The 13,047-nt window shown below is 31.6% G+C and overlaps 1 long non-coding RNA gene across 1 annotated transcript in view; it reads left to right on the top strand.

Annotated features, from left to right (window-relative positions):
* The window catches only part of LOC147802059 (uncharacterized), a 93,753-nt gene that overhangs the window by 23,738 nt on the left and 56,968 nt on the right, over positions 1 to 13,047 (top strand). The window contains exon 3 of the long non-coding RNA XR_015430239.1: positions 6,900 to 6,951. This is a non-coding gene — a long non-coding RNA (uncharacterized LOC147802059). The remainder of the gene's footprint in view (positions 1 to 6,899; positions 6,952 to 13,047) is intronic.

Raw genomic sequence — 13,047 nt, 5'->3', positions numbered from 1 at the left:
GTTAAGCAGTATGAAAATCCTTTGGATGGTGGCAATGGGCCAACGATATCAAGATGAATAAGGTCAAAGCGGTTGGACTTTATTGGAAAAGAAAAAAAATAGGGGATTTAGTATGCCTTATGATTTTTGACATGGCATGCAGTAACTAGACCGCATATTGCAATCTCTATTTACGTTAGGCTAAATAAATCCATTAACAATCAGTTTATTAATTGCTTTCGTACTGGAGTGTGATAAGTAATGAATGCTATCAAATATTTGTGTACGCAATTGTCTTGGAATAAAAGGTCTAACATTTTAAGTAGAAATGTCGCAGTATAAAAAAAAAGCGTTTGTATCAGCCATATTTACATTTTTAAAATCTAAATCTTGGGAAATATTGATTAAACGATTAAATTGTTTATCATTTTCCTGAGCTTCTGCGATTTTGCTATAATCTATAGGATTTGGTATTGTTTATAGAAGCTATTTTTGATAACGCATCTGCTGTTATATTATCAGAACCATTTGGGTATCCTATATCAATTGTAAACCGAGATAAAAAAATCTAATTGACGAGCTTGCCAAGGGTGAACATTTATCTCACTTTTGCTTAAATGCATAGGTGAGTGGTTTGTTTTCTGTGAGCAAAGCAAAATTTCGAGCACTTAACTTAATTGCTTGATTACAACTCCCTATCGTAAGCGCTATAGCGTTTTTCAGTTTCGTATAGTTAGTGCAAAAAATGCTAACAGTTGAAGAAGTAAATTTTCTGTTTGAAATAAAGATTTTTCCGTTGCAAAATCCGAGGCATACGCGCGACAATTCTAAATTTGCATCGAGGTTAGGATGCGCAAGCTGCGTAGCGTTTGCTGAAAGTGTTTTGCAATTTTGAAATTCGCTCATGGCCTGTTCTGACCAGTTAATCACACGATTATCATTCCGCTCTTTGAGCCTTCCAAAAAATCATTTAAATAAGTTTAGGTAGAACACAAAAAATTAAGAAAACAGAGAAATCTTCCCAATTCTTAATTGCTTTTGGCTGCGGGTAACTTAAAATAGTGTATATTTTATCAGGTTGTGGTTTGTTGCTATCGTTAGTTATTAATTATCCAAAAAGCGAAATTTCTGACACTCCAAACGGACATTTTGATACGCTTACCGTTAAAGCATATTCGTTTAATTTTTGAAATACGGCTCGAACATGCGTTTTGTGCTGTCAAGGTGCGTAGCGTTTTTAAAAAAGTGGTTAAAGGTACTTATTTTCGTTTTTTAAAAGCCCTTAAAGGTGCTTTTTTCATTGGATATTTTTAAAAAGTGCTTCATTTTTCCTTTCGAAAATGAGATTTTTTCTTTACCATGTCGATTTCGCAGCGTATTATGCAAAGCCATGTTTTTCACATTGTTCTATTCAACATTCTCACAAATCATTCAGCCACAATCTCTTGTGACGTACCGTCGGTCCATAGCGTATGAAAGCGCCAATCATTTTACATGTTTGATGTAATACTTGCGAATCCGCATGTGCGTCTACTGAGCTGGGTTCGGTAAGATTATTGCACTCTTATGTGCAAATCTGCAACATTTTGCAAAATATTCCCCATTTCAGACATCATTTTCCACCTTCTGATATCGAACCGAAATCTATTTATCTGTTTATGGTATCTAATATAATCAAGAAAAGAGTCAGAAACTAGTTATTTTATCTTCATCATGTAAAGTCTTTGAAAATTATTTTGCATTTTCTTAAAGTATAGAGTGCTTAAAAATATTTTTTGAGTGCTTGATAAGTACTTAAAAGGTGCTTATTTTTTGTTGAGAGATTTGGCTACGTACCCTGGCTGTTCCTCTGATTCACTAAAAAAATAAAGATTTCACCGAGGTTAACGTAGCGATAAGGCAAATCTCCAAAAACGCAGATCTAATAAATTTTGCATTTATTAATGAACCTCTGAAAAGTTTGCGGCACAGACCAAAATTCGAAAAGCCAAAAAGGGTTCTCAACTTTTTGTTTGTCGTCTGGAGTGTACTGGAATATGAAAACAATCTTTAAAAAAATATTTGTTATGAAACGCGAAGTCTTATTGTTGGGGAATCGAGTACCGTCTTGTTGTTGCTGTGTTTAATTTCCTCTAGTCCCCAACTGGTTGAATATTTCCTAAGCTTTAAGTAGTAGAGACGACCATAGAGACACCGAGGGCTGGCGAATACCCTGCTCTAGCATAAACTGAAATTCTTGTTTTACAACATCCTATATTTTTGGACGTAATCGTCTAGGTTTACTCTGTGTAGGCGGACCAGTTGCATTGATACGCCTGCTTAATTTTTGAGGTTAATTTACTTATTCCCAGAAAATTTAATATGTGTCTCCTGAGACATGGTGGCTTAGGGAATAGAGCACTCGCCTTTCAACGAGGTGACCCAGGTTAGATCCCCGCAACAACTGGTTGATTCGAATTTTGCACGCGGCGCGATCGACCATAGTGCTGACGTAAAATATCCTCAGTGGTAGACGGATTATAGAGTTCCCTTGCCATACATCTTACCAGGGCAGGTTTTCGTGGTTTTCTTCTCCTTGTAACGCAAATACGAGGTAGTTCCGTCAAAATAAGTCTGCCACGAAGGCAAAATTTCTCCTAATACTTCATCCAGTAGTTCCCTTGTCTTCTGGATTGGGTTCAAAATGACAAGGACATGAGTAGTCGTAAGCCAAAAAAAAATTGGGGTCGGCTGTTCAACGCCGGTTATAAAATAAAAAATATGCGTCACCTGAAATTTATTTTATTTAAAAAGTATCCATTTCGGTAGTTATGCCAAATAAAGAAAATGGACAATTAATTTACGCCATTTTTGGTCAATCAACAGCCCTAAGTGCTCTGAAAATAATTGGAATAGGCAACGGAGTAATTAAATTTTTTTTTATTTGCAGTCCTTTCGTAATTCTGAATTACGAAGAACGATTAATGATGCTCAATAACTTACTTCCGTAGGTCAACATTTTTGAATTATTAGCTTTAAAAAATTCTAATGGTTACAAATTTCTAATCACTTTCAAAACGGGCAAGTTACTCACGTCCAAACCTGAATCCACTGAAAAATTTTAATTCGTCTTTTTATCAAATACAAATAAACGACACGAACATCATTCGGCATTTAGATCACTTGTCGCCGTCCCAGCGACAACCGTTTTTAGTTCTTCTGGCTATTGTTGTAAGAACACGAGAAACCTAGCTTTTTGACAAAATTTCGAATGATAAAAACTGAATTTAGACATTTCTTCTTTTCCCTATAGCTGGATCTATCTCTAAGAAAATTATTATATCTTGTTCGAGATCGATTGCGCGATCTCTCACGAGAAAATCTTTCAAATTGCTGGCTAAGTGCTGTTATTTGCTGACGAAGTGTTATTACATCGATACCAGGTGTTACCTGTTATCGTTATCATCGATACGAAGTGTTGATATACCAGATTCGATGTTGAAAAATCTTTTCGTGGATTTTCAGATTTGAACTAGTGGATTTATTTATCACACAAACATTTAGTAGGCGATCCGCTCTAAATTTGGCTATTTTATCAGCTAGTTGAGCTAAGTTTTCGAGTTGCGCTAAGCTAACGGAAAGATTTGTTGGTATTGTATTTCTGCTGGCAAACGTTGTAGCCGTAAGGTTTTCGAAAAATGTTCATTTAAAGATGTACAGTGCACAAAAAAAAAGACCACCCTGAATAACTTTTGATCTAATGATCGGATTTTCACGTTCTAGCACTCAATCTTCATGGTTCGATGAGGTGACATCAAAAATGGTATTTAGTAAGTGCAGACGATATTTTTAGTTACGAAATCAGATACAAAAAACGTACTTTCAATGAATAAACATACCTTGTTAACGACGGATTCAGATTTCTGACCCCCAAAATATAGACGCAATTTTTGTCATATGGTCCCAATAATTTGGTCAGGGAAGGGCTCCAAAGTTTGAACCCCTTAATGGTCTTTTTACTTTTAGCGTATTTCGCTATATCTCGAAAACTTTTTAAGCTAACTGAAATTTTCTTTAAATACAATTATGAAATTCGTTTCCGTATGTATAGTGAAATCCGCAACAAGTAAAATTAACATTAATTGGTCCATACCTTGGAGTGTTCTCCTGACCAAGCTATGGGCCTCCTATATTTCGGGGATCAGAAATTCAATTCCGTCGGGGAAAAAGTATGTTTATTCAGTACGTATTTGTGTCCGATTTAGTAATTTAAAATATCGTCTGCACTTATTAATTAGCATGTTTGAGGTCACCCCCTCGAATCATCAAGATTGAGTTCCAGAATGTGAAGATCAATTACTATTAAAACTCTACTATGTTTATTACTATAACTATTAAGATCAATTATTACATTATTATCAAAAATTATTCAGGGTTGTCCGTTTTTTATTTTTTATTTATTGGCGTTCTGTGCCTGCAAGCGTTTGCATTTGTGACGGTTTTTGTCGTCCCCTAACTGCAATGCAGAAAGAAGTTTGCGAATTTGTTTATTTTCAGAGTCTGTGAACCAAAAAAAAGTTTAAAGTTTAGTTTTAAAAAAAGTTAAAAAAGTTAGTTAAAGTTAAAAGTTTAAAAAGTTTAGTTTAAAAAGTATACTTGCAAATAGAGATTCAGTAAGATTCTGTTCAATGCCGCTTGCCATGTTCAACTTTAATAACAAGTTTAAACAAATTAAACGAATTCACGCACTAACGCAATTTTGACGCGTATTTTCATTTTAGAATTAAATTTATATTAAAATTAATACTAACAACGAAAAAAGAATTTCTAAGGGGAAAAAATTGCATAATTAAACCAAACGAATGACCTTAAAAACAAACTTGAATCGTCGCCACGTAGTATGCAATCCAATAACTCACGTAGTATAATCTAATTATTTTTCCAAGAAGGTTGCTTTTAGCGTGATGCGATGAACGCGGTCACCACTGGAGAGAATATAAAAGGTTAAACTTTCTCAGAACAATTTATTCAAAATATTAGTGTAACTTTATCAGAGGAATAAACATTTTTAACAAACTTAAACATTTTGCGTTCGTTATGCGACGAAGGTAAGTGCCAGTTATTAATTTCCCTTAGACTGATGATGTTTATCAGGGGTTACCTTTTCTTTAAAATCTTTATTAATGAGCCGCAATGGCTCTGGGGATAAAACGTAAGGTGAACCGGTTTCGAATCCCAGCCACGGCTGGGCAATACGAATTCCGTATCCGGCTTGCACCGGCCACAGGGCTGATGGATCATGAGTTAGAGTCCCCCTGCTGCCAGGCTGGCAGTAGAAGGTTCTCGTGGTCTTCCTCTCCATGAAACGTAAATGTGGATTAGTTCCGTCGAAAAGTACAAATTTCTCCCACTACTTGATCCAGGAGCTCCCTTGTCTTCTGGATTATGTTCGAAATTGCAGGGCCACAGAGTTGAACATTAGTTGTCGTAAACCCAAAATTGGGTCGGCTGTTCAACGATGGTTATAAAATAAAATGAAACTTTTTCTCGCCAAGCTTGCAGGAATGAAAATATTAGTGAGAAACTGGTTAAAACTGGTGAGAGTGGCGAGTACATCAAAGGAATAAGTAAATAAATTAAGAAACAATATTTTCTTCTGAGCTTAAAAGTAGCTAATGTAACTTTTAAATTATAAATTTTCATTATTCATATCATATATAATTTTCATAAAGTACTCAATGCAGTGTATAAAATAATTTGATGTTTAATTAGCACTAAATATATTTCTTCGGCAAGAAATATATTTCTTCGGCAAGAAATATATTTCTTCAGCAATAAATATATTTCATTATTTTATGCCCATTTAATTTTATCTATATTTATTTAAATAAAAGTAATTTTAAAATTTATTAAATGTGTAGTTATCTACTTGTAAATAAGGAATAAAGACTTGTTCTACCAAGAAGAGTTTTTATTTAAAAATGTTTTCTCTTCTAAATTAATTTACTTTTCATTCGACAAGTTGGTTCTCTGTCTTTGCCATTCATTATTGCTTTGAGTTTGATTCAAAAAAAAAATAACTGATTAAACTTATATATTCCATAATTAGTTTGCAATGAATAAATAATAATTTTTTTATTGGTAATACTATTAAGAGTTTTAGTTGCAGTACCATTGTTAAATAATATTGAAAGTTACTTTTACATTTTGTCAGCGTTCTCTGATCGCTAAATGTGAAAACCTTTAAAAAAAATGAAAAAATATAATTGGAATTAAAAAAAAGACTTTTGTTTAATTTATACTTTGTTAAGCAAATTCTGATTTTTATTAACCATGATAAAATGCCTCAATGTTTCTCTCAGAGCCGCTAAAATGTTTTAGTACGTTTCAGAATGTCGTAATATATTGAAAATATTTGAGTTTTAAATACCATGCAAACATGGTCTGAAAATTATTTAAACTATATAGATTTACGTAACGTGATGTGAGAAGAGGCAACTGGTACTAACATCACATCAAAATGTCGAAACTTAATCCTGGCTGAAAAAAACTAGCTGACAAAATAAATTTCAAACAGTAATGGATTTCACGATGAATTTGGTACACTGATAAAAGCGATTACCTAAATATGATATTTTGAGTATGAAAACCCGAAAGGGAGAATATTATCTCTAAAAAGGTTATAAAAGCAGCAGAAAAACGATGTGGTTTTTCCATTAAATTGTCACTCATTGAGCTTGTAAAGTTATAATTTAAATTCATAGTATGCTCGTTATAATATCTTGGTATTGGAATTTGAAAAACATGATGTCTGGAGACGGAACCCAATCTTTTCCAACCCCCATAGGTAGTAGTAGCATACCCTGAATTTTTAATTGTACTATTTAGACTGCTGTTATTTTTTAACTATGGTTTTACTACAGCAACAATTTTTCTTATAGAAAAGAGCTATGATGTGATATGAGCTGTATAACGTAGTACAACTAAATACAGGTAAGATTAAAATTCTCATTCTTATCAATTTTGAAATCTTTAAGTGTTTTGTCCAAAAATTTAAATTTTCTAATATCTGTTGCTTTTTTAATATCGCTATCTAATTTTCAATTGATAAACGGATTATGCCAAACCGAAACTTGTCTTACGGTAAAGTGATGCTGTTTACAGAGGTCTTTTATTCTATTCTTGTTTTTGACAAAACTGTGTTACCTTTTTGATATAATGCAAACACAGAAGGGCACTTGGTTTGAGAATTAATATTTTCTATTCAAAAATTACAATTTTGTTACGTTGTTTTGCACTATAAGTAAACTGGTTCATACATAAGAAATATCTAAACATGCATAAGAAATTTTTTTAAAATTTTCTTCACATAAAGGATTGATTCCAAATGGGAAATGGAAGTATTTAAGGTATAGAATATTAAGTACTGCCAGGATAGCCTGCTTGTTATGGTGATGGACCCATGTCCAAGTGATCATAAGTTCGATCATCGCTGACCGAAGACTCCACGTGTAATAAATGATGAATGGTGCACGTTAAACCTGCCGGGTCACACAGTCATCTATGTTCACAAAACAAATCATATCTCTGGGGTACTGAATTAAAGATTGATCGTTCTCAGTTTCAGGTTAAAATCACGATCTGTGAATGAATAATTGAATATATGAATGTGTCCGCCGTGTAAATGAACTGCGACGTACGCGTGACTGAATTAGCATTTTTGGCCATAGATGGCGCCACTGAAGCACAAGAAACGCACTTTTGCCTTAAATTCGCTAGTTTCACCAAGCAGGCTTGCTGGTATTGTCAGGTGGCATTAGAAACAACAACAGAATTTTAAGTTTTTTACTGGAGATGCAAATAATTATTAACCCTTTATTTATATATTTTTGCAGAGATATTTTTTTTTATTTTTTGAAACCTTTCCCACTAAAACACTGCCAAGAAATGAATACTTATTGTTTTTTATAATAAACTTTTCTTATGTATAATATTGAATCTATTCGGGCAGTAAACTGAAAAAGAAAGTTGTATTTATAAATTTCATGCTATTATTAGCTAAAATATGTTAGCAAATTGCATTTTGCGAAATAAAATTCACGCGAAATTTTTTTTTGAATAAATATAAAGATAGAATAGCAATTTTGCTGTGTTTATATCATAGATAGTTTAAAGAATTTGAAGAGTGACTTGAAAAAAATACTACGTCTTGTAGAATTAAAATAAAGTATGATTTTTAAATTTTCCTTTTTCAAAATTTAAATATTGTTAAAATTGCAAATTTTGTTTTGAAATTCGCTGGTTTATCCACAAAGAATATATCATTGAATTTGATTTTGCAAAATTTCTAAAATTATGGAAACAAATTTGAAACATGGTTTTTGAAAGATTTTTTCCGGTTGAATAATTTTTAATGCTTACATGATTGTTACTAATATTGTTTAAGCGGAATTTATCAACTATATGTTTATTGTAAATCAATTCCAATAACTTAAAATAAATTGACATTTGATAGAAAATATTTCATTTACCAATCAATATACGAAATGCACCGTAAAATAGGCTATTAGTATATCACACTCGTTTCAAAAATATTTTACCAATTTAGTTCAATACCAAAATAACTTGAATGAAGTAAAAGTATCAAAACAAATTATTTAATACAAATTTTAAAAAATGCTTTTAAAAAAACCCAGAAGCAATACTTCTTTATGGTTATTTTTTTATGCATATTCTACAAAATTTGTAATTTTTTTAAACTCCTGGATCATGTATAGGGAGAAATTCGCCTTCGTGGAATACTTCTCGATGAAACTAACCCGCATTTGCGGAACATGGAGCGGAAAAAAACGAAAGCCTTTCAAGATCCCTTGAACCCATTATCCGTCTACCACTAAGGATATTTTTACGTTAGCACTGCTGTCGGTGCAAGCCGGGTGCAGAATTCAACCAGCCACTTCATATGAGGGTGAGCGCTCTATCCCCTCAACCACCACGGCTATCCAAGATTTTGCAACATTTAATATTCACAGTTTTTTACATAAAAAGAAATCAATTTTGTATTTTAGCAACATTAAACTTAAATCGATTCTAACGCGCGCTTGTCTGATATTTTCTTAATTGATACCGGCCATTTGATAAGGAATAACGGAATCTTAATTTTAGACTTAATTATTGAATGATAATTCTAAATTAATATTGGAAATGCAGAAAAGAAATATTTAACAGAAAATAGTTTATTTACTATTTATTATATGATATATAACATGATTTAAATAACTATATTTGCACCATAAATGGAAAACACCAACTAAGAGCAAAACATGATTTATTTTAATAACGCATAGGTTTGCAATTAATCTAAAACAATACTAATTTAATGGGATTTGAAAATCAACTATGAATTAAATTCAAGCGACACTAAGACTAATAATAAACTAATTTCAAAAGATCGACATACTTTAAACTAATAAAGGAAACCCGCTTGACCTCATAAATAGAAATATATTTATTATATAAGCAGCGATTTCAATTTCGTTTCGTTCCTACATAACTATATTTTAATTTATAACAGTCGTTGAACAGCCGACCAAATTTTATGAGCTTACGACTACTAATATTCAACTCCTTAGTCTTGTAATTTTGAACCCAATCCAGAAGACGAGGGAGCCCCTAGATCGAGTATTGAGAGAAAGAGTCATCAGCGGCCACGAATTCAACTTCTACCCCATCCATACGTCACACCCGTTTATGGAGCGGACCTATTCATACATTCATTCATTCATTCATTCACATACAGTAATTTTGATCTGAACCACAGAACGATCAATATCCAATCCAGTACCCTTGAGGCATAATTTGTTATAGGAACTGGAAGGACTTTGCGATACGACATATTTAACGTGCACTGGTCATCATATAACTATACAAATTCGTTGTTATACTAATGACTTGAAAATTAAAAAAATAGAATATATATTCTGAATTAATAAATAAATTTTTAATACTTAGTAATGTTTATACATACAAAAAGTAGAATTCGTATCTTTTTTTATCGAATAATATCGGAAGTATTATGATAATAAACCAAAAAATAATAATAATAAACATTGTTCATATTTTTCACGTTATTATGAGTCATATCTGAGCTGATTTCTTACACAATTTTTATTCATTTGATCCCGTGTTAGAAGTTTAAAAAACTTTATTTAGATGGAGCTGTTCTCAGAAAGAGCCTAAGAAAGCATAATTGATTAGTTAACTAAAATATAAATTGACTAGCGCTGAAAAGGAAGACATAAATTGTTCTACTTCCACTTTTAAAACTCTAGTATTGTTCCAAAACCTTTAGATTAAGAGGAATTTCGGGGATGTAACAGCTAACTTTGGATGTTTCTGCATTTCTCATTCATGGCTTTACAGTAATAAGAAAGCTATGTATTTATGTATTTAAAAAAATGTATTTTATATTGCTCCCACTATTTAACTGAAATTTCTGAAATTTAATCAAAAGTCATTAAAGTAGAAAAATTTAGAAATAATGATTTGTTCAAAAACATTTAGACTATGATGAATTTCGGGAGTTATCTCAATGCGTATATTTCTAAAAAAATATTACCTATTAACTTCAGAAAATAATCTTTCAATTGGATTCTTAAATACTTATGTCTCTTTGTGTGACTCTGTCTTAAAATTAATAAGAGAAATCTATTTTAAGCTTTTATAAATGTTTTTATAAAAGTTATTTTTTTTCTAAATTTATTTTAAAATAATTAATAAATTTTGAGTTTTAAAGTACGCAAATCATTTTACAAATTTACTTTATTTTAAAGTAATTTCAAATGAAAAAAAAAATGGAATAAAATCTGTTGAATAGTTTCTGCAAAATCCAATCTTTAAAAATGCTTCGTTGAAATTTCTTAAATTTTGTATTCTAACATTTAAAATTAAATACTTCAAAATTATGTGAAAATCAGTATACCTTGCTATTCGAACGTTTTTAAACTGCTATTAAATAATAAGATAAAAAATACTTGAAATTATTCTTTACATGCAATTATTTACGGATAAATTCGTTTTATATTTATGTGCGAAAATGTGCAATATGCTTAAAAATATTATCGTGATTTATCGAATTATGCTAAGAAGTGAATCTATATTAATGAGTCTTAAGTTTTTATTGTTCCCCTGTGAAATTATTAGGAGCAGTGTACTACTACCCCCATATTTTGGACGTCAAAAATCCAAATTTGTTTTAAAAAATACCTCTAAAGTTTTAAGTACTAAGGACCCGTTCATTGCAAATTCTAGCGCAATTCTTCTTATTTGCCTTAATTCGCTTTTAAATTTTTTTATCACTTTTAATCCTCTTAGTTTTGTTTTTACTTTTCCCTAAAGTTTCGTGTGGTCTACACTTATATTCAATTAATTTTTACCCATTTTCTGCCAAAGTTGTGCAAACGCACCGTTTTAATAAATATTTTTTATTATCACTATGACGTATATTTCTCACTAATTTTATTTTTCTGATATTATCAAGGATTCTTAAGAACCCCAAAAATTAATTGTAATTCAATTGGAGTGAACTCTTACTGTTGGGAAATTTTTAAACTATTAAAGTTTTTTTAAACATAAAATGGTTATTGACAAATGAAATTTTTTGAAAATGTCTAATTATTACTTTTGAGATAAATTATTATGATTTTATGATGGATTAAAGTTGCAAATCAGTAAATGAAAAAATATTAAAAAATAAAAAAATTCATAAGAAAACAAGCGTTCAACAAATGGTTCGTTCATTGGTTTGGTGTATAGTGTCTATACGCACCATTTTATTTCTTAAATAAAATATAATTAAGATATCCTAATGAATGTAATGTAAGCGTTCGACAGATTCCCTTAATTTTTAAACATAAGACTTTTTCAAACAATACGACTTATGCATTTTAAAAAAATTCTCAGGAATTCGAATGATTTTCCTAAATTTTGCATTTCGTCATTTTAAATTGCATTTTTTTTAACGATGCAAAAATTTTATGCCTTACAATTCATTCATTACATTTTATTCAAAAATTACAATTTTATATCATTTTGCATTATAAGTAAACTGGTTTATACATAAGAAATATCTATAGTATCTATAAGAACTTTTTTGAAATTTTTTTCACAAAAAGGTTTGGTCCCAAATAGGAAATAGAAATATGTAAGATTTGGAATTTTAAGTAGGGCCTGTATAGCCTGGTAAATAATGCGTTGGGTCCATGTCCAAGAGGTCGTGAGTTCTATCACCGCCGACCGAAAACTCCCCGTGTAGTAAATGGTGAGTGGTGCACGTTAATTCTGTCGGGTCACAAAGTGTTCTATGTTCACAAAACAAATCATACCTCTGGGGTACTGAATTAGAGATTGATTGTTCTCGGGTTCAGCTTGAAATTATGATCTGTGGATGAATAAGTGGATATATGAATGTGTCCGCCCTGTAATAGGCTGTGACGTGTGTGTCATTGAATTCACAGTTCTGGCCAGAGATGGCGTCACTGAAGCACTTCTTCCTTGCATTAGCTTAGTTACACTAAGCAGGCTTGCTGACATTGGTAAGTGGCATTAGATATAGCATATGGCAGCCATTATTTATCATATAGCATTATTTATCATGTAGCCATTATTTACCATAGAGCAGGCATTTCAATTTCATTTTTATAGATAACTATTATTTTTGTTATTGTCGTAGTCATTAAGGCACTGGGGGTGTGATCTTGTTCTCCAGTTTCGGCATCTATGGCCAAGAATTCGACAACTGCCACACCCATACGTCACACCCACTTATAGAGCGAACCCATTCATACATACATCCATTCAATCAATCATCAACAGAACGTAATTTTGACCTGAACTAGAGAACGATCAATCTCCAATCCTCAAAGGCATAATTTGTTAACGGAACATGGAGGACTTTGTCACCCAACAGATTTAGCGTGCACTAGTCACCACATAACTATACTAATTCATTGTTATACTAATTATTCATTGTTATACTTAGTAATTTTGATGCATACAAAAGTGGAATTCGTATCCTTTTATAACATAATA

The sequence above is a fragment of the Parasteatoda tepidariorum genome, chromosome 11 (assembly GCF_982258835.1).
Source record: "Parasteatoda tepidariorum strain Cologne lab strain chromosome 11, Ptep-v5.0, whole genome shotgun sequence".
Classification (NCBI taxonomy): Eukaryota; Metazoa; Arthropoda; class Arachnida; order Araneae; family Theridiidae; genus Parasteatoda; species Parasteatoda tepidariorum.
The sequence above is the reverse complement of the archived record's forward strand: the minus strand, read 5'-3'. Positions and strand labels throughout refer to the sequence as shown.